We start from the raw sequence: 22,406 nt of genomic DNA on the forward strand, positions 1-22,406 counted from the left end.
AAGCAATCGCGGGTATGAGGCAGCATTATTCTTTTGATACTCTAATGCCCTGCTGAGTAAGCCTTGTAATGTAACAAGGAAAGACAAAAGGTCAGAAGAACCATCCCTCCAGCTGGCCAAGAAAATCCAAAGCTGTTGCCTGTGGAGAGTTGTTCATTAACAGAGGCTGTTAAGTACCATATGCAGTAAAATGCTCTTGATGAACATTTGCTCTTTCTTGTAATTCTGATGCAAGACCTACACACAGGCCAGGAGCTTAGAGAGGGTGTGTGTGTGTGTGTGTGTGTGTGTGTGTGTGTGTGTAATAGCCACACTCAGTATGGTCTTCTTAGCCAAATGGCCTGTGGGATGCATGAAACATTTGGATAGAGAAAGTTGTGATCAACAGCAGTGTTGAGAAAAACACAGAGGGCATATTGAGAAAATGAGGGGTATGTAATACTTGGATATTAGAGCCAGCATTTTGAAATAAGGGATTTGCGGCAACATCTGCCAATGCTAAAATAGGTGGCCTTTTTGTGTCTTCATCTTATTAACAAATTGCTAATTCCGCAGCACCAATATAAAGTTTACTGAGCCACTCAAATATTCATCCGCAGAGAAGTGAATCCATCATTCACAGTGTTGCATGTCAGTCAGTCAGACCAAGAAGTGGCCACCACTTTCTCCACCACCAAGGCAAGAGCTTTTGCTTTCTCACAGGAATGATAAACCTGTGTCTGGTCTGTACCACTTCAGACTGTAGGTGAAGACCCATATACCTGAATGCTCCTGCAAAATCCCTTCCCCTTAAGGTCCAGTTCTTTTCCTATGGTGAGGGGATGTTTTGTATGGAGGAGCAATCAAATCAAATGAGAGCCTCCCTCTGCATTCTCAGGTGGTATAGTCCTGACATAGTTAACCACTTCAGCCAGTGGTTAGATCAAGGCAGGACACTGAATGGAACTTAAGCAGGCATGGTTCTTAAAACAGTTATTATTGTATACCTACAGAATAATTGTAGTGGTTAGGAAACATAGGGAGAGTCGTTATCCTGGCCCAATGTGATGGGTGACAGACAGAATTTTTTCTCCATCACAACCTTGCAGCTTCTTGCCCCAATGTAACTCAGACCCTGAGTTACACCACTTCTTTTCTCTTCCCCTTGATTATTCTCTCTTTTCCTCTGAGACTGCTCTGCTTGAAGCCCTTCCTTGGTACTGATTACATGGGGGAGGAAGAGAAAAAATGCATAGGCCTGATGCTCATTCCAGCTCCTGCTCCCACACAGATTTGTTGAAAGTAATGATGAACTAATACAGTGGAGGTTGCTTGTCTCCAGAGTGTGGGGTAAGTCTGAAAATATCAGTTTCAGGGCACATTGTAACTTAATTTTGCGAAGGCTTGCTTTAAATGTAATTCTGATGACTCATGCTAGATAGATTCCTTGCAGTGGTTTAATGTAATTTTCAGACATCAGAATGGTCTTCTACTAGAGCTCAAAAGTATCAGGGCTTTCTAGCTCATAAATAATATCTGCATTTTGGAAATGCTTACAGATATATGTATAGAGAGAGAGCGTGCAAAATACACTTCTGCTCAACAAACAAACACAAACCCCACAGTATTTTTACGCATTCTTGGGTTCTCCAAGGTGCTGTGAAGCTGGACTCTCGGCCTTTTGAGATTTTCACACTAAAGCTGTTGGGATGTAGAAGCTAACAGTCTGAACTGTGAGCCAGGAAATATCCAGTTGAAATATAATCTTAGCTACCACCTCACAAGGAGAGATTAGGAAAACAGCAGCCTCTCAGCCTCAGATTTCCATTTGCAGTATGGGAACTACCGTATTTTACGGGCCTATTGTAAAGATTATTGACCCAAAGTATGTGAAGCTATTTGGACCCAAATATGCCTTATGGATGCTTGACAAGCATTATGATTTGGCAGGACAGTCAAATGCCACATCACAGGGCATTCTCCAGCAAATTGGCTATGCAGTCAGCCTAGTCATGCAGGACGTGAGTCGCCATTACTAAGGCTGGTGTGCAATGCAGACCCTCCAAGTGTCCCTATTTTCCAGGGATGTCCCTAATTTAGAGATGCCATTCCAGTTTCTGATTTGATCCTGGAGTGTCCCACTTTTCCTTAGGATGTCCCTATTTCCCATGGAGAAATGTTGGAGGGTATGGAGTTATCTGACCCCCAAGCTATCTGATGGCAATCCTGTATAGGAAAGTTGTTTAACTGTTTAACTGTTTAATGTTTTGTTATGTTTCTATATATATTGGAAGCTTCCCAGAGTGGTTGGGGCAACCCAGTAAAATGTGTGGAGTATACATAGTAAAATTATTGCTATGGAATGGGACTTCCCTATTTTCATTGGAGAAATGTTGGAGGGTATGCAAATGTTCCAAAGCTGTTGCCCATCCTCACTTTAATTAGGCTTGTGTTGTGCTGGGTGATGTTGATTTTCCACATCCTCAATTTGCAATTTGGATGACAGCAGAATCCTTTTTGAAAAACAATAAAAACACAAACGTCTTGCATTGTCCATTTCACATCTCTCATTTGGTTTAATTTCCTAGGAAATAACAATAGATAACAATCACATAATATCATCCAGTTCTAGTTTTGGTCATTTCACAAAGTTGTTCAAACAATTTTTTTTCATCAATTGAACAAATAGCAAAATCCCATGTGATTAATAGAATCTTAGATTCCAGCTATCCATATTTGTGTCTGCTGAAGAGCAGTTCTGTTGTTATATCAGTAGACTTCTTGCTTTAGACAACATGCATTTTAATATGTACATATTTTTATGCAGACTGCAGGGGTGTTGACTTGTAGTGTTCTAGAACTTTAAAATCTTATACAGAAAGGATGTCCTATAAAACTAGAATGTTCTCTTTTAAGTAATATCTGTTGTATCCAATAAAGTCATACTCAGAGGAGAACCATTAAAATCAATGGACCTCAGTAAGTAAGGGTACAATCCTAACCTTGGCCACTGCCAGAAATGCTAAATGGAACTGTGGGGTCACTGCTGCCCTGCTGTGCAAACTGCCTGGGGCAGAGTTGGGGGTAGGCAGATCTCTGCAGCAGCCTGCAGCAGGTGCAATGATTGGGCTCAATGCCATCACATAACAGCATTGGGGCTGACTTGGAATCCTATGGCTCTGGGCCTGGGTCACGCCATTTCCCTCCTGACTCCCAGAATGCACCATTTTAGGCATTCAGTGGAGGGAAGGGGGAGTGCCACACCAGCTGAGTGACACCGGTGTCATTCTGCAAGCAGAAGCCAGCAAGGCTGGGTGGAGGGACACCTCCGCCAAATCTTAACACACACCTCACAGCCCAGCACAAAGGAGGTTTGGATTGCACACTAAATTGGATACAACCCAAGGTATTTTGAAGAAGTCAGATGAGTGGGTTCAAAGACCTGCCTTGCCAAATGTAACATAACCGTAACAAAATGAGTTAAACTTCATACTATGGGATGGTGGGGTGGAAGGAGGAATTGCGCATTTCATGCTAATATTCTGGTGGGCGAACTGTACTATTTTAAATGCCTTCCTTGAATAGAACCTCCGTGCATGTGAAATGCTAAATATAACTATGGAAGCTATGTTCATTTATCAAAGCCACGGTGAGTCTCAAAAATAATGACTGGAGTCAGAAGCTGTTTTATAAGGCACCCAACCTAATCCGGAGCAGCACAATCCGCCTCATGCATGCAAGAAGAGACCATCTTCTTAGGCAGACTGTGGAGTCCAACTCACTCCCCAAAACTGGATGGGTTGCTTGTGCACTAGGAGCCTGGAGGGTCGTGAATAACTGCATAGGTCTGGGTGGTGTGAACTATCTGTTTAGCAATGTCTGATAAGTGAGCATTGCTGAGCACCTAGACTCTGACAGTGCAGGGGGCTGAGGGCAAGTTGGGGGGAGAGGAAGGTGACCCTGCCTCAATATCAGAAGGAATCCTCACCCAGTTTTTATTTTAGGTAAAGGTAAAGGGACCCCTGACCATTAGGTCCAAACGTGACCAACTCTGGGGTTGCGGTGCTCATCTCGCTTTATTGGCCGAGGGAGCCGGTGTACAGCTTCCAGGCCATGCGACCAGCATGACTAAGCCGCTTCTGGTGAACCAGAGCAGCGCACGGAAACGCCGTTTACCTTCCCGCTGGAGCAGTACCTATTTATCTACTTGCACTTTGACGTGCTTTCGAACTGCTAGGTTGGCAGGAGCTGGGACCGAGCAACAGGAGCTCACCCCATCACGGGGATTCAAACCGCTGACCTTCTGATCGACAAGTCCTAGGCTCTGTGGTCCCTAGTTTTTATTTTACTTTAGCCCTAAAGTTTGTACCTGAAGAATTTTGTCCCTTCTTTAATGGGCCAAACATAGCTACATCAAACACTGTGAGAACCAACTTGATCTTTCCCCCTTTGATGTGTAGAATGAACCCTCCAAGTTGCAATGAGTAAACATTTTCAGAAATCCATCAAATCTGCCCTGAATCTAATGGCAACATTTCCAGAGGACTTCCTGCTTCTAAGTCCAATTGACACAGACTTTTCCTAGGTTGCTGAAAATTACTATTACATACTGTCTGTTACAATGTCTTTCAAGGTACTTTACGTAAATGAAAAACACATTCATTCAATCAGTGAAGTGATCAAAACAAGAACATCGCAATGCAGTGTATAAGGGCACCATTCCTGTTAGAAGGTGGCAAAAGTCTGAGCAAACATGTTTTTAGCAAATGTCACAATATCATCAGTGTGGGTGTTTGTCAGAGCCCAGAAGAGAGCTGGTTCCATAAAAATTGAACTCTGATGCAGAATGTTTCCCCACAAAATAAAAAATAAAAAATCCTTAACTGAGATTGCAGCACAACTCGGAGGGTCCAATAAACCAGGTGCAATACTTGGACAGGGCAAATCTTCACAGTTTGGATAATCATTCATAATACTGAAGGCTGAAATATGTGTTCTGTCTCGAAATTAGGCTGTGGTGCTTCTGTGGTCATTTTCTCACACACATTCCTTTCAAAAACACCCCGTTATACACATATGCATTAAGCGGGGAATAATTCTGAAGTCTGATTTCACTCTGAAGACCCCAGAGCGGTGTTTCTGTCACAAAGTAGATATTTCTAATGCTCTAAGGAAATAAAAAGGATTCTCTCACACAATCTTCTCCACAACCTCTCGCCTCAATCTTGCAGGAAAGGGGTGGGCCACTTGCAGCCACCACCATGTATTGAGGCAGCCACTTAGCTGTGCTAGGCTGGATCTAGACTCGACAGAGCCATCTGTGTTATAACAGTGTTATAACGCATATAAAGCGCTTTTCTTTCAAGATGTAGCTGAGTCCTTAGAATGTCCTGGGATATAGCTGAGGGGGCAGAAAATGCCAGCTGGTTGCCAAGCCGCTGAATGGAGCTCCAGTAATGCTACAACACTTGGCAATGATAACCCCCCACCCCTGAAGCTTTTAAAGAAAATTTGCTCCCACACACTTACCCCAAATCATCTCCTAGTTTAACCCCCCGAATACTCCCCCTTTAATTCCTCCTCTTCTTTTTGTCTGATTTCTAGAGATACCAACAGCAGCTGTGTGCTTTTGCACAATCCACTCATGAAAACTGCTATGTGCTTCCCCCACAAGCTGTGTTGTTCAAAGCCTACATTTCCATCTTCCTGGAACTGAGGCCACTATAAGCAGCTGCTGTCTGGGTGCAACCTACGTGCTGTCTCCCAGAATACCCTTGATTGCCACGTCTCTGCTTGTGTCTTAGCAGTGCAGGTAGCCATTTAAGACTGACATTTCTTCACCCCATTTGGAGCGACTGCCACGCTGAACGTCTCCCTGGGTTTTAATTGCATTGTCAGAAAAAAAAGAATCAAATAACATTAATTAAATCAGGCACTTTCTCTCTCTGCGCTCTTTTAGGTTGGAGAGAGCAGGCTCCACAGGAACAGATACCTGCAGCACCAGAGAGATTGATTTGTCAGGATGTCAATTTAGCAAAACAAACAGAGCACACTTTTTCAGGTGGGAGGGAGGAATCACGGGGAGTTGGAAAAGGGGAGAACTCCATGAAATATTCAGGGATGAATCACAAACTGATGTCATTATTTATGAAAGGGTTCAGTCAAAAAGCAAAAAGCAAAAACCACCCTAGTTCAAACAAGATTTTCTTTGAACCAGTTCATCACATAGAATGTACAAGAGGATCCAAAGGAAGATTGGCTTCGTTAACCGACATCAAATTGGCAAAGAGAAGGGTTAAGATCTTCATTCAAATATACATTCTAATAAGGAGGATATATCATGTGGCGCTGTGGGTTAAACCACTAAGCCTAGGGCTTGCCAATCAGAAGGTTGGCAGTTCAAATCCCCATGACGGGGTGAGCTCCTGTTGCTCGATCCCCGCTCCTGCCAACCTAGCAGTTCGAAAGCATGCAGTGCAAGTAGATAAATAGGTGCCGCTCCAGCAGAAAGGTAAATGACATTTTCGTGCGGTGCTCTGGTTTGCCAAAAGAGGCTTAGTCATGCTGGCCACATCACCTGGAAGCTGCGAGATGAGCGCCACAACCCCAGAGTCGTCCGTGACTGGACCTAACGGTCAGGGGTCCCTTTACCTTTATCATGTCATTATTGGGCTTGGAAGTTTTAACACAGACAGACAGTCTAGGCTCCAAATATCAGGTTGTGTTTTTCTGGGTTTTTGTTACTGTAAAGGAGCTGAGCCATATAATTTTTTATTTTGTTTTGTTGTATTCAGTGGATCCCAATGATACAGTGTGACTGCTAATGCATTTCATGTCATAAATATCAGCATGGCTACTAAGCCCAGCCAAATTGTGGATAAGTCACCTTTCCCTCATGCATTAGCTGGAGTTAGCCTAATAAAAAACCACATATTAGAAACCTCTCTGCAAAGGGTTTATTAGGGGCCACTATTGTGGACAGGAGTCGGACATGACAAAACAACAAAACAACAACAACAACAGAGCAGAAAGATGAAGTATCTCCTCGAATCAAGATGCAACTTTTAAAATAAAAAAGACACACAAATGTCAACCACATTTTCTCGGGAGAAGTTAGAAGGAAGTGTGCCAGTGAGAAGGGTTTTTCCTGATCAGTTCTCCTCTATTTCTGCTTATTGCGTGACCAGGCACGACAGCCCCAGCCCCCAGGTATCATAAGAAAGGAATAAGGACTCTGACAACGTTATGGATTTAAAATTAGGCCACAACTTTATTAAACTTCCAAATGTAGGAAGACCTAGGCTTACGCCTTGGGCGTGTATCCTTACCAGCCCCCCCCCCAGCTGGGGGAACTGGGGCACATCAGGGTAAATGGGATATGGGGGTGCTCTGAGAGACGTAAGTGTAGGCAGGCAGCCCAGCCCATATCCCTGCACGCAGAGTAGTTCACTGACAACCTTTCAGTGCATGGCCAGTGACATCCATTATATAACCCCTTTAAGAGGGGACCCTGGAATTGCCACTGCAGGGGGGGGGGTGAATCACCACTTCATGCCCCCCCCCATTATAGGGAAGAAAAGACTAAAGGATTCCACCCACGGCCATAACCACTAAAGTTGTGACGAATTGCTGCAGGGAAGACAAAATTTGCCAATGCAGGAAAATATCTTCCTGGTCCTTCAACAGCGACCAGTCAAAGACAGAAGCAGCGCCCGCTAAACAGGAAGGAAAAGTTAACCTGCAAACAAGAAAACATTAAACAAAGAGAGGGTAGGGAGGGTGAATCCCCAGAGCCGACTGCCTGGCTGTTGTTGGCTCCACCCCCTATTTATAAATGGGGCTGGCCCCACCTCCCAGCAAGAAGCCTAATTACTGAAGCTGGGCGTGAACCTCTAAATCAGCCTTTCTCAACCTGTGGGTCCTCAGATATTGTTGAACTACAACTCCCATCACCCCTAGCTAGCAAGGCCAGAGCTTTGGGATGATGGGAGTTGTAGTCCAACAACATCTGGGGACCCACAGGTTGAGAACCGCTGCTCTAAATAATAACACTGAGAAGCAAGCCAGCCCCCTACTACTAGTATGTTCCCTGGGAAATGTAGTCCCACGCGCGATCCCGCAAAGGGCACCCACATTATGAAATGTGAGTGCTCACTTCATCAGTGTCTGAATGTCTGCAAAAAGGCATACAACTAGTTTAGTTTAATCATCTTCAGGAAAAAAAATCAATTCAAGATGGCGAGTGTAGGGGGAGTAGGCTTGGAGGCTCCTTGGGGTAAGGAATTTGATATTTTGAGACTGGGCTAAGGTCGCTGCCCCACGACAGCAGTGCCCCACGAGTTGACTTTCCCGTCAATATCAAATGCTTTGGGAAAGGTCTTCCCTCAGCTTAGATGTCAATTAGCATAATGAAGCCCATTTGGAGCAGAGGCTTTGTCCTAGTTATCCCCTTTGTACTGCTGACAAGGAGGAATGTGCTTAGGTGATCCACATCATTCATCTTTCGTTTCCCCGACAGGAATTGCATTAAAAAATAATGGAAGAGATAGTGGCAAAAAAACAGGGTAATGTATGGAAGCTTTTCTCGGCCTCAAGATTTACTGCCCAGTTATAAACTTATAAAAAGTTTATGATAGGGGAATATTTAGCACATCGCCAATCCGAAGTCCTGATAAGAGCCTCACCTTTAGACACAAGACAGTTACCTGTCATGGGGAAACAGCTGTAAATTACCCTGGATAAAAAGCCACTGTGAAGCGTGAAATCAATTGAGTACTGCAGCATTCTGGGCCTTTCTTACTTAATGGCCAATGCCTTGCAGAGGACATTCTGTACATAAATGGACAAAGAGGCAAATGTCTTTTTTCTTCCCCAGGAAATGACAAGGAAGAGATTGCTTTATTTAAGGAGGAAGATGGTTTTGTGCTGGAGCACACTGCTGCCTCTCGCCAATAGTTGAAAGTGTAACCGTGCTCTTCCCTTCCCATCAGTAATATGGTAAAAGAGACGTGGGGCACAAGCAGCTCAGCCACCAGGCAACTGTTAACAGGGCATCTGAAATATTATTATTATTATTATTAACAACAACAACAACAACATATTTAGGCCTTGAATGTAACACCTCTCTTTTGAATTTTCTGTATAAAATGCCTGAAATATTGTGCATCAATTTATTCACATTTAAATCATACATTTACTTAGTAATTCTACAGCTATTTGCAATGGTTCATGCTATGTATTAAAATATTTACTGCTGCTTATTTGATATATTGTGTATTGCTTTGGCAAAGTGGCATACAAATGAATCAATGAATGAGATAAAAGTGTGCATATTTGTATGTAACATTATGTCTGACTGCACGAGTGAGATCAGAGGTAATGGAGAAGTAATTGCTGCTAGATGACATCAGTATTATTATCTGAAGACAGCCCTGTTTAGGGAAACTTTTAAAGTTTGATGCGTTATTGTATTTTAATATTTTGTTGGGAGCCACCCAGAGTGGCTGGGGAAGCCCAGCCAGATGGGTGGGGTATAAATAATAAAATTATTATTATTATTATTATTATTATTATTATTATTCTCGACCATTCACAAGGGGGATGGTTTGTGCAGCCAAATGCAACTTTGACCCATAGACTGCTTTCTGGGAAACAGCCTGGTCTGCAAGAACACAAAAGTTGGCCATCCCTGCTGTAAATAAATAATTTTAAAAAACCACTTTCTTCATGTATCTTGGTAATGAACGACAGGAGCATTTGCTTAAGGAAGAAACAGGTGTGTGGAAATAAAACCACTTGCCTTTGAAACAGAGGTGGGGAACTGCAAGCCTCTGCAATGGCCTCTCAGGACTCAATCTAGACCACACCCCTCCCTCAGCCACACCTTCTCTCAGCTGCCAAAATGAAATATAGTGCTTGGGACAAACAATCATATAGCATGGAACAAAGCCATTCCCAGAGAAAGTAAATGTCATTGGAGAGCTAAAACACCAACTGAGATGCTTTCTGGGGCAGGTTGAACTATCTGAATCAATATTTGCAAGACATCTCAATGGAAGCAGAGCCCGTAAATCTATTACTGCAAAATCTTCACAGTCTTGGAATCTTGACCAGGAGGATACGTTTATGAAGATAAAAGATATGCTGTGGGTCAACACCGTTGATAACGTTTGGCTCTAGCCCAACAGAATTGGGAGAGGAAACCCAGGCCTAGAGGAGAATTTTCATTCCCAAGTGGTTGAACCCGAAGAAATTTATTGATCAGATTACCAAACTGAGAAAGGATTCTGAACATTTATAACTGGCATGGTTCCTGGGAAGAACTACCTCAATTCGAGGCAGGAGAGATATTTTATATCAAACTTGTTGAAGAAAATGCAGGGCAAACTTCAGCTACTGCACAAGTTAAAATGAAACACCCAGATCATATTCTGTTGAGACTTAGCAAAAACTGGCAATATCTTCTTTGTATCTCTCAAAAGGTATAATCACAAAATCTAGAAGTAGTATCTAAAAACCCAGCTTCATCTTCGGAGTCTGCTCAAGCTATCATGTAAGTTGGATTGTCTTGCTCACTCTGGTTGAGTAATTTGAAATCCTTCAAGATTTAGAGATGAGAGACTCAATACTCGAACTGCCATATTTTTCAACAGTACCGATTTAATTATTGTTTCTTTAAATCAGAGGGGGAGAGATACTGTCACCATAAAGTTTAGTAACTAGATGGTGCTAAACTTATCTGGGTGGAGTCCGGAATGTCATGTTACCATCCTGGTTTTCTTCAGGCGAGATAATGAAGTCCTTGTCTGCTTTTTTGACTGGTGTGTCCTCTAAGCCTTCCATGACAATATGTAAATGAATCCTGCACTTGTCCACTTGTCTCCGTGGTGACTAAACTGTGTTTATTACAGGCAGAAAAAGTATGGAAGAGATCCAGCTCTGTTCTGATTTTTTCTTAATGCACCAATTTATTTGTTGACCAGACAGCAGACAAAAATATGATCTTCACCCTGCTTTGCTTCAAACAGCAAGGAGGATTGACCTCCTCTCTCTCTCTCTGAGCCCTAAAAGGTCTCATCAGCCTACTGCAAGGCAGCTCACATGTTTATAAATTTCTGTTCGAAAGAGTCATAGGCAGACAGTCAGGGAATCAAGACAGACAAGAGCACAGACAACTTAATTCCCCCAGGATATTCAGAGTGCAAGATGAATTCAGAAAGGGCTTTATTTAGCTATGGCGTGTGTTTCCCCTCCCCGCTTTCCCAGTGCTGAAAGGCTGTTGTGTTCCTTGTCTCTTTAGAAGCCTTCAGGTACTCATATAGATTCAAAGGCATTTACTGAATATGATATCATAGCAAAAAGCCCAATCTCTGTTGTGGACAAGTGCATGTTTATGCCATGAAAACATTTGCCCTGCAGACCTGAAATTTCAACCACCTTCCTCCTCCTTCTGTTTTTCTTAACAATGTAGTAGATCAATGAAATGAAGACATTCTTTCAAGGTTTTCGAGATTGAAACGGAAATATTGTCTAAAGCAGGGGTAGGCAACTTAAGGCCCGTGGGCCGGATGCGGCCCAATTGCCTTCTCAATCCGGCCCATGGACGGTCCAGGAATCAGTGTGTTTTTACATGAGTAGAATGTGTCTCTTTATTTAAAATGCATCTCTCGGTTATTTGTGGGGCCTGCCTGGTATTTTTACATGAGTAGAATATGTGTTTTTATTTAAAATGCATCTCTGGGTTAATTGTGGGGCATAGGAATTCGTTCATTATTTTTTTCCAAAATATAGTCCAGTCCACCACATAGTCTGAGGGACGGTGGACCGGCCCATGGCTGAAAAAGGTTGATGACCCCTGGTCTAAAGGATATTGCATGAGTCCAGATGGTACATTTCTTGGCATTGTTTACCACGAATGGTTTGCTCATGCCAGGGCCAAACTGTCTTTGAATAGAAATGGGAGTCAGTTACCACATGTGAAGTCCTGTAGGGAGGAAGGCTGTAGGATAGCTAGATAGAGCAGTCAAGTCCAACATCTCCTGTTTGCTAGAACGCGCAGAGGAATGAGGCTCCAGACAGGAAGGACTTCCTGTCAAACCTTTGGAAGCCACCTCCCACTGCATGTGACCAGGTAGATGGGCATGGCCCACATAAAAGGGCTGGTCATCTAGCTATCTCTCTCTTGGTCTCTTTGCACTTTGATCCTCTTGTCTCCTGCCTTCTCATCCATAACAATGGATGTAGGCCCATGTTGTCAGTCTGAGACTTAGGACTCAGGTACATTGTTAAAGAAACAGCGATTTGAATGTGTTATAAACATGCAACACCAGATGGCACCAGAGAGCAGGAAATTTTAAAACAAGATTTTCCATAGAATTTTTTTTCTTTTGCTAAAACGATCCAATTTCTGACTTATTTATAGTGTTTCCCTCCTGTGTTTGGATCCACCCTGTGTTCAGACTTCTCTTCACTTTAATCTACAAATGTACCTGTAACTTCAGCCTGCCTTCAGATTGCTACTGAATGCGAACTGTGAGTAAACTCTATTCTTATTCTGATAAGACTGTTTTGTATTGTTATTGTTTTAAGAGGGAAATATGGGGGGGGGGGGCAGGAAGAATACCGGCTGCACTAAGGCATCCTGGATTGCTCCATTAAAAGGCTGAAACCAGCTGATCAACAGCTTCCTGTTTGCTGCAAAGGAATGTGCTCTGCTCTATGCTCACTAACATGATTAAGGAAGGACAATATCTAACTAAAATATCCTCTCCTGCCTTCATAAATATTCCTACAAAGGCTTCCAAAAAGAGGTTTAATATTATAAAGGAGAAACTACAAGCTGGGATCATGTGGGTGCTAGGGAAAAAATTGAATGTATAAGGAGCATTTGTCGCACGACAAATGCCCTTCAAGAAGCACCTTGCATACAACTTCTTTGTATATTCAAAGGGAAGGGGAAGTGGGAATGGTGTTTAAATAATCAGTGTTTCTCAGAGAATTTCCACAGACCCTCATCTCTGGGTATGTGTAGAACTAGGGCCATAGATCTCAAAATTGAGCAATTATGTTCTTGTACAGAGAGATCCCTGTGGGGGGTGTTGTTGTTGCTTAAACTCAATTGCCTTTCTAAGGTCTCCCTTCACCTTTGCATTTTGAACTGGGATTGGATCAATATCCTTTGCTGCAATAATTGAGGGAATTGACAAAACAGGAGGCATTACTTAACTGTTCTAATCCTAATGGCTTCTAACTTCATTAGGCACTGCCAGTACAGGTCATAAAATCTCCGACACAGAGAGCCAATCCAAAGTGCTAAAGTAAGTTGGAAGAGGGGGGAAATGTCGCACAATGGAAGAGACTCAACATGAAATCAATCTGGTTTTCTCCAAACGATTTAATAGCCTTTGGCGTCAGCCAATTTCCCAGAAGGCAGAGGAGTATAGAAGGTTTTCAACCTTCATCGCATTTCAATGCACTTTATAGTTTTATTTCTGAAGCCACCATATCTTACCAAGTACAGAAAGACAAAGGTCCTGGATGCATTATATAAGCAATTGAGCTTGGACTAGATATGGGAGACACATGTTTTAGGAATTTAGGAAACTGATTTAAACTGAGGCAGACCATTGGTCCATCTAGATCACTTTCTGTCTACACGAGAGATGTGGAACCTGTGGGTCTCCTGTGCTCTTCAACAGCAACTCCCATCATCCATGACCACTGGTCTTTCTGGCTGATGCTGATGGGAGTTGAACAACAGGTCCCATCCATGGGTCCACACTGAATGGAGTGGCTCTCCAGCATTATAAACTCGAGTTTCTCATAGCATTAGCTGAAGATAACAGGGACTCCATGAGACCTTATCTATGAACAGTCAGTTCTCTACCACTGAGATACAGCTCTTCACAACTGAAGAACCAGATGACAAGTTTCTTTTTTTAAAAAAAGCAAAACAAAATCTGAAATTATTCCAGGAATTGGTCCAGCAAGAGAGGTGCATACAAATAAGTGGGCTTCTGTGAGTTTTGCAAAATACCCACATAAAGATTGTGATGTTCTACCAAGCCCTACTGAACTATCTAGATGTGTCTTTTGGTAAATAATAGGGATAATGATGCACTTCTTGAGTCACCAGTTATTATTTGTGATCAGTTGCCTATGCCTACCTCTGGCTCAGGGCCACTATTTATAAGATAACCAGAAGACACTTTCATTCTGTTTTGTTGGGATGGGTTATATTGATTCAGGACCCTTGATTTTTCTCTTGAACCTTTTCTGCAGATGGTGTGCTGTGCAGTGTGCACATATTTGAATATGGAATGAGATGGCAGAGCTTTATTGTGATAGGTCCACTTTAATGCATATATCAGGGTCTTTTGTGTAGGAAGAAAAGTACAGCATCTTATAAACACACCAATGCACTAAATAGCTTTGCTTCTAGTAGTTGAACAGGACCACAAGGGTCATCTAGTCCTGTAATGCCGGAATCTTTTGCCCAATGTGGGGCTCAAACCCACAGTCCTGACATCAAGTCTTGTGCTCTACCAACTGAGCTATCCAGCACGTTAATTATCTTGCTTATGTACCCTACAATTAGTACCTAGCTATGGGCAGGTTCTGTGATGGAATTTGGAATAAGAAGTTATAGTTTTGGTCACACAGGTGAAAAAACAAACAAACAGATGACTGAGTGATCTTCTGATACAGCAAAATGTTTCATTGTTGTTGTGTACTTCATTACAGTTAAAGTTTTCTTCCACAGAAACATCTGCAGGAAAGGGATTGATGTGCCCCCCCCCCTTGGGGGAGATATGCAGGTTGATTTCTGAATGGAAATGTATGAAAAGGGTTTTGTGCGATTTACGCCTCTGCTACAATCTTGCTTGCTGCTCCTTTTTAATAGCGCTTTGGTTTTATAGGGCAGGGATGAAGAGAGAAGGTAGATTAGCATCTGCTTGTAAACCTCTGGGTGATTTGCTGAAGAATGGCAAGGATTTCTGACTCCTGATTGTTGCAGAAGAACAACAATAAAGTGATGCTCCCTCTGAAACTAGTCTGCTGAAATGAAGAAAGCTTGTGGTAATAAGTAGGTATAGATTTGTATATGGAAAGACAGTGAGCTCAGATCAGTTCTGCTCGGAACATAGAGAGAGCTGAGCTGGATCATTGGCAGACCTGGGGGGCTCAAATTTCAGCAAGTGTAATAATAATAATAATAATAATAATAGTAGTAGTAATAATTTATACCCCGCCCATCTGGCTGGGCTTCTGGGTGGCTTCCAACAAAATATTAAAATACAGTAATGCATCAAACGTTAAAGGCTTCCCTAAACAGGGCTTCCTTCAGATGTCTTCTAAAAGTCTGGTAGTTGTTGTTCTCTTTGACATCTGGTGGGAGGGCGTTCCACAGGGTGGGTGCCACTACTGAGAAGGCCTCTGCCTGGTTCCCTGTAACTTGGCTTCTCGCAGTGAGGGAACCACCAGAAGGCCCTCAGGGCTGGACTTCGGTGTCCGGGGTAGAATGATGCGGGTCGAGACCCTCCTTCAGATAGTGTTAAAAGCTAATGAAGCCAGGCTAAATTCCTGGTGAGGGTATAACCTGAGGGATGGACCATTAAGAAGAACAAAGCTTCAAGGGACTCTGTTGGAGATGGCAAATTGATGGGGCCAGTCCCTCCCTCAACAAATAAAGCCAAAACTAAAACAGATTAGATTTAGAGTTGCTGTGATGTGAACTAGAGGTAGGAACAGTGCTTTTTTGGGGGGGGGGGACACAGGGGGATGCATTCCCCTAACCGTTTTGTGAATCTAAGTTTGGTCTTATTGAGGGGCAGTATTTCAATAGGAGTAGGAAAATGAGAGTACCCCTAAACATTATATACATTTTTAGAAAAGAAGCATTGGGTACGAGTTATGTGGCAGAGAAGCAAAGGCAACTGGCAGAGCATGAAGTTGAATCTCTGCTTGGATCCTAGGCTGTGATTATGCGGTGAACCCCTCCCTCCTAGGCTCAGGTAGGATATATGTGTAAATAAACTATATGGCATAAAGACACCACAGTCCCCACTGTGCCTCATTTTCGAAAAGGAAACACAGATGCTGGGTAAGCCACCAGGAACCCATGGAATCTCTGCTCAGAGACTGTGGATGGCATACAACAATATGGTTGAGAACCAAATACTGGGGACATACAATGGGAATGGGATGTCATTTTCAAGACCTACATGAAGTCTTCCTGAAAGCAGCTGGTTGGGCTCTTTTGAAAATAGGATGCTTCCTCCTGCTGCACCCTCATTGTGGTCCTACAAGACCCTTCATTTTATTTTTAATTACTTGGATGAAGGGTGAACATAAGAAACTACATTACATCAAGTCGGATAATTGATCCATCTTACACAGTAATGTCTACACTAAGTGGCTCTTTGGGGTTTTAGACAGGGTTGCACCCATTGAAGTTCCATTCATGTAATCCCACTTGGCCCTCCTCTGCTCTCCCTGCACGCCCCCCCCGTCTTCTCTGGAGAGCCCCCCAACCCCCTGGAACAGTTTTTGAGGGTACATGGTGGAGGCTGCAGTGGAGAGGAGAGGGAAATTCCATTGTACAAGTGGAAATCTGATGCACAAGCAGGACATCAGCATTGGAATACTACCCAGGAGCCTTTTCCAGCCATACCTGTGTATTCCGGTGATTGAACTGGTACCTTTTACATGCAAAGGAGCCGTAATACACATTGTCTTCCATGATGTAATGGCCCTTCCCCAAAGCTAGGAAGCTGGGATAGAAGTGTAACATACAAATAAATTGGGAACCTGAAAACAATTTATCTAAGAAACATAAGAAGATGGAGGAAAAGCAATCTAACACTTTACAAAGCGGAGGCAGGTTGGAGGATTGTTTGGTTGTAAATAGGAAATGGAGTTCTCTTATTGCTGCAGCACGCTGGATAGCAGCTTAGAAAGAGAAATAATGCCTGCAAAGGGGGGGGGGCAAGGGAATTCTCAAGCTGGAATGTGACAAGAGCAAAACAGCAGATGTTTCCCGCTGAGAATCTCTGTGGGGTGTCTTAGTTGGTGTACACCATCAGCTGTGCGGAAGCAGAAAGGCCAAGCAAAATGATGCAAAATTACCAAAATCCACAGTGTGAGATGGACACAGATCACAGCAAAACATCTGAAGGAGAGCTTGTAAAATTCAGGAGGGAGACCACACGCTCAAATTATGCCATGGAATTTGCCAGAAGCTTTGAATCAGTGAAGATACCCCGTGTGTTCCCGTGACAGACAGACAGAAACTACAAAATGTTAGCAGAACCACTTGGCTATAAGTTTCTCCTTTAAGGGGAGAAGCACACACGCTAATCTCACTTCCTAAAATGAGCGTTTCGTATTGTGCTTGTCTATTAAGAAATGTGTTGGAATCACAATCTTCCGCAGGAAGACAGTTGCATGTTGGTTTGTTGCTGTTTTCCCCGTGATACGGCCTTTGCATTGTAATACTGTGCTAAGCTCTGCTCCCGTTCTGGCTCAGCATATGAATTGCCATGGGACTCCGTGTATATTAAAATCTCCCTGGCTATGTTACTCTTCTGTCTCTGAGCCTAATCATAAACAGCAAGCTGAAGATATATTAATCTCTTGGTTCCATTTTTTATAGCTGAACCAGACATTCTGCAGCAGATAGGCTCTTCAGTCTCCAGAGGCCACTTGCAAAGTGATGGGGGGGGACACATTATTTTGGAGGGGAGATGTGGTTGGCAAGGGAGAAGAAACTTAACCCTTCCTATCTCACTGCGTTCTCCCTAAAACTCCTCCCTTCACCTGCTTTTGCCCTGTAAAAAACACAGAGAGAAACTTAGGGTGCTTTAAGATTGTCACTATTTTGGGGGTGGGGTGGGATTTAATCACATCCTGGCAAATGTAGCCTGCATGATTAAAGCTGATTTGGAGTTCCCACCCAAATTGTCCTTTTTCCTATGAGGAAAGTGACCAGAAAATGCACTGGAACATGTATAAATGCATTGGAAAGTTGCTTGGGTGCAACATCGTCTCATCTCCTAACAAACAGATCGGTGTGAATGCTGATTCAAGAACCAACATTGTCTAATCTCTCCACAGACCCATCAGGCTGAATGCTCACCTGAAACTGACCTTGTGAATCTTTAAACTTTCTTCCGAATCCTTACAAGTGTTTCACCTGAACTGGACCTTTCAAATACATGTTATTTGAAGTTCAGTGGCAATTCTAGAAACCCTAAAAGCATTTAATAGACTGGTTACAGAACAATGCACGAAACTGCCTTCACCTTCTTGTATCTCAAATCTGCTTGACATTTTCTATTCTCTCATGGAAACTTATTATACTATTATGCGCTTATACCTTTTAACCCGTTCATCTCTGCAAAAGGGTATCAAGGATTTCTTTGTGGTCACTTTCCTCTCACTAAAACCTAGTTCATCCAACTTTAAAACAAGTGTTCTCTGTTTGCAAGCATCTTTGTATTCAGTCATGAAGCACAGGCTATACTGCAGTTCATAGGAGTATGTAAAATATTGGCTTTTTCCTGAGGAAGCAAGGGATCTCAGTTGTTATAATCCCTGTGCTCTGTCAAATTCTTTAAAACAGGCGCAGCAATTGTGCACATAACACTTTACTTGGCAACCACGTTACAATGAAAGCCCTGGTAACAATGCATCCATTAATAAATACATGGCTGCATGATGAAACCCTGCTTATAATACCTGTGATTTTTTAAAAGGGATGATATGCACTTCTACAGTAGAACATTTTCTGACTTTTCCTGAAGTGGATTTCTTTTCTCCAAGAAACTTTGAATGACAGCTCAGCTAGGGAGACTCTGGACATCTATGGTTTTCCCACTCCCCAAAATGAAAGCCATATATTTGCTCTTTTGTGGATAAGCATTCAAAACAGGCTGAAGGTTTGTGAACACTACCATTGAACCTGTAGGGGGAAAGGGGAGTGGCTTAATAGCACAAGCTGCTGTATACTTAAGCTTGTTGTGTCTGTCTTGTGCAACAGTGAGCCAAATCTAGATTCATGTATACTGCTTTCTCTGCTTTAGAATAGGGAATGAGCAAGCTATTCAGCCAATTAGGCATGTGTAATGTGTATGGGTTGCTCGTGCGTAAGTTGCCGCCTCTCCAGGCTTTGTTGCCTTGCTAAACCTTTCAGTCTGGGCAGCCCTTCACTTCGTGGCTGCCTCAGTCGCTAGCAGAATCCGTCAGTGGGCATTTCTTAAATCTTTTCCAACATAAAAGTTGTTTGACACCCAGTCTCCTCCTACTCTCTCTGCGCGGAAGTCTTCTGCGCAGGGAGGGCGTGGGTAGCGGAGGACCCGTGCTCTCCCCGCTGGTGTCCGGTGAAGAGTCCTGGAGCCCTCTCGCTGATTCCCCCATCAGCCCCTCTTTATCCCTGGTGTTGCGCTGATTTGCTTCCCCATCTGCGGAGCTGCCTCTCTCCCTGCTGGGCCCTTCTCCAGCATCATTTGAGAGCCTTCCCTCCGCCTCTAGCTCCGATGTCAGTTCCCTGACATCCACCTCCCCCCCAGGACCCCCTCCACCCCCGGCCCGACCTGTTGACCCAACTTCGTCCCTTTCTTCAGCCGACGATGCAGGGAACCTCCGGAAGGAGCTGTCGCCATCCTCTGAGGATTCAAAACCCGCTTCCCACCCGCTCTGATCCCTTCCCGCGGGGTGGGCCTCCCAGTCTGATTCTTCTTCCTCTGAAGCCTCTTCTCCCTCCCCTTCGGAGACAGAAAATCCCACAAAATCCTCTTCATCGTCTGTGGTTCCAAATTGCTCCTCCCAGAATCTCGCTAGTGGTTTGGGTTTGTCCGGGAACAGGCGGTGGAATTCCTCCACCAGATACCCGTCAGTGATTGCCTCCGCGGGAACCCACGTGTTTTCCAACCCGGGTTCTCCCTCCCAAGCCACCAAGTACTCCATCTGGCGCCCTCGCCACCTTGAATCAAGTATTTCCGTGGCCAAGTTGTGGTGCTCCCTCTCTTCTACCTGCGGGTGTGTGGTGACTTCTCCCTCTCGCCCCGGGAATCCCCGTCCTTCCCTGTACAGTGAGAGTAGGGACCTATGGAACACCGGGTGTATCTTCATGCTGTCTGGCAATTTGAGCTTGAATGCCACGGGGTTCACATGCTGTGTTACCTCAAAAAGTCCCAGCCGCCTGGGTTGCAACTTCTTGCACCCCCCCTTAAAAGGTAACCCCTGGGTTGACAACCACACCCGATCTCCCACCCGTATGGTCTCCCCTTCCCTACGTTGCTTGTCTGCCTGCCTCTTGTAAATTTCCTTGGCCCGCTCCAAGTTCATCTTAAGTTGCTGGTGCAGGGCTTCCATTTCTTCCACAAACTGCTCTGCTGCCGGTACGCTCCAACCTTCCTCCCCACTCCCCGGGAAGGCCCTGGGGTGACACCCATAATTGGCCATGAACGGGCTCATTCCCATTGACACATGTTCAGCGTTATTGTACGCAAATTCAGCCAGCGCTAGTTTCTCTACCCAATCGTTCTGCCTCTCGCTGACGTAGCAGCGTAGGTATTGCTGGAGAATACTGTTCGCTCTTTCTGCTTGCCCGTTGGTTTCCGGGTGTCTCGCCGTTGAGAAGCCCACTTCGACCTGCAGCAAGTTCATGAGCTTCCTCCAGAAACGGGAAGTAAATTGTTTCCCACGGTTGGAGATGACCCTTGAAGGAGCCCCATGCAACCGGAAGATGTGATCTACAAACAACCTGGCTGTTTCCTCTGCCGTGACCGCATGTGAGCAAGCTATAAAATGGCACATTTTTGTTAGTAGATTGACCACTACCATGACCGCTGTCTTCCCCCGGGACTTGGGCAAATCGGTCATAAAATCAATGGATACCACCTCCCAAGGTTTCCCCAGCGTGGGTAAGGGTTCCAGTAATCCTGCGGGGGCAGCCCGCTCCCCCTTTGCCTTTTGGCAGCGGTCGCAACCCCGTACATATTCCCGTACATCCTCCCTCACCCTGGGCCACCAGAACTGCCTGGTGACGAGCATCATGGTTTTAAAAGCGATTTTCTGAGCTCTAGTTTACGTTGTCTTTGCTTTATTCTGTCTACAGAAGAACGGAAGGCTGACTTCCTGTTTAGACCTTCCCGTTCCGTACCAAATTGAAATAGATTTTTAAGATCCAATTCCTTTCTGCTCTCAAGTCCCCATCTAATGTCCAGTTGTTCAAAATCTAAGTACTGACGGGTGCTTATTTTAGAGTCCAAATTGTCCCAGGAAAAAGGCAGCGCTCTCCGGCAACGGCTATGCGGCTTCGCTCCACGGAAATAGCAGTTGACTCACAGCACCGCGCCACTTCCCCCTCTTCACTTCGGAGCCCGTTAGTGGGTTCCTTAGCGAGTTGGGGGGGCGCTAAAGGTGCCCGCCGAGTCCCATGGTCACAGGCTTCATCCGCCTGTGATTTTTGAAAGGGTCCCCGCTTTGCCGTAGCGGAGAAGACCCGTTTCCCGCGGAGCTAGTCCCTCCAGTTCAGAGGGAGTCCGCCATTGCCGATGGCGCCACCCTGGAAGTCAGACCCATTGAAATTAATGGACATGACTAACTTGGGTCTGTTTAATTCAAATGATCCAATACAGAGTAAAACTTAGTTGTGTACATCCCCAATGCCACTCTAGGGATGGAGGAGAGTTTTGTTTGGTCAAGTTATTTAAACAAACTGAGCTAATTCACAGCCCCCAAACAAAGTACATAGATCAGAGCAGTGCTTTTTTTCCTAAAAAAAACCCCCACCGTTTAGGGGTACTCACATTTTCCTACTCATTGTAATCCGCATTTAAACATGGTTTGCATATTTTTTTATTAAAGAAAAACCAAATTAATGCCAAAACCAAATGGAATGGACTTATGAAGAAGCACATGTGAAACTGAGATGGGTCAGAAATAGACCAATCCGCTTATCCTTATTCCCTTCAATAAGGCACCATGGTTTTGATTTTGCCAAGAGTTTGGTCGCCTTAGCACATATCATTGGCTCCCGCCTCTGCTCAGATATCTCTCAGGTTCTGAAGTTAAGTGGCACAGGATAAACCTCCTGAAATTAAACATTTAGAGATAATTAAGAAATGGGTGATGTGAGAAGTGATGATGCCACTAGGTGATAGAGAATTCACATTCATCTGAGCTCATTAAGATCCATAATTGTACAAATTTACAAATTAAGTGCATTTGCATTAGGTTTGTATAAAGGTGGAGCTGGGCTTTCAGTGATAAAAAATATACTAACAGAGCTCCAGAACATGTCAGTGACACTTAAATACTGTCCGTTTATATATTTCTTTTTCTTTTTTTTAAGGTGAATTGAGAAAAAAAATGCACCCCACATTGGATTTGAATTTACATTGAGCGGAACCAATTACATCAAA

This window comes from Podarcis pityusensis (genome assembly GCF_964106645.2).
Source record: "Podarcis pityusensis genome assembly, chromosome: 5".
NCBI lineage: Eukaryota > Metazoa > Chordata > Lepidosauria > Squamata > Lacertidae > Podarcis > Podarcis pityusensis.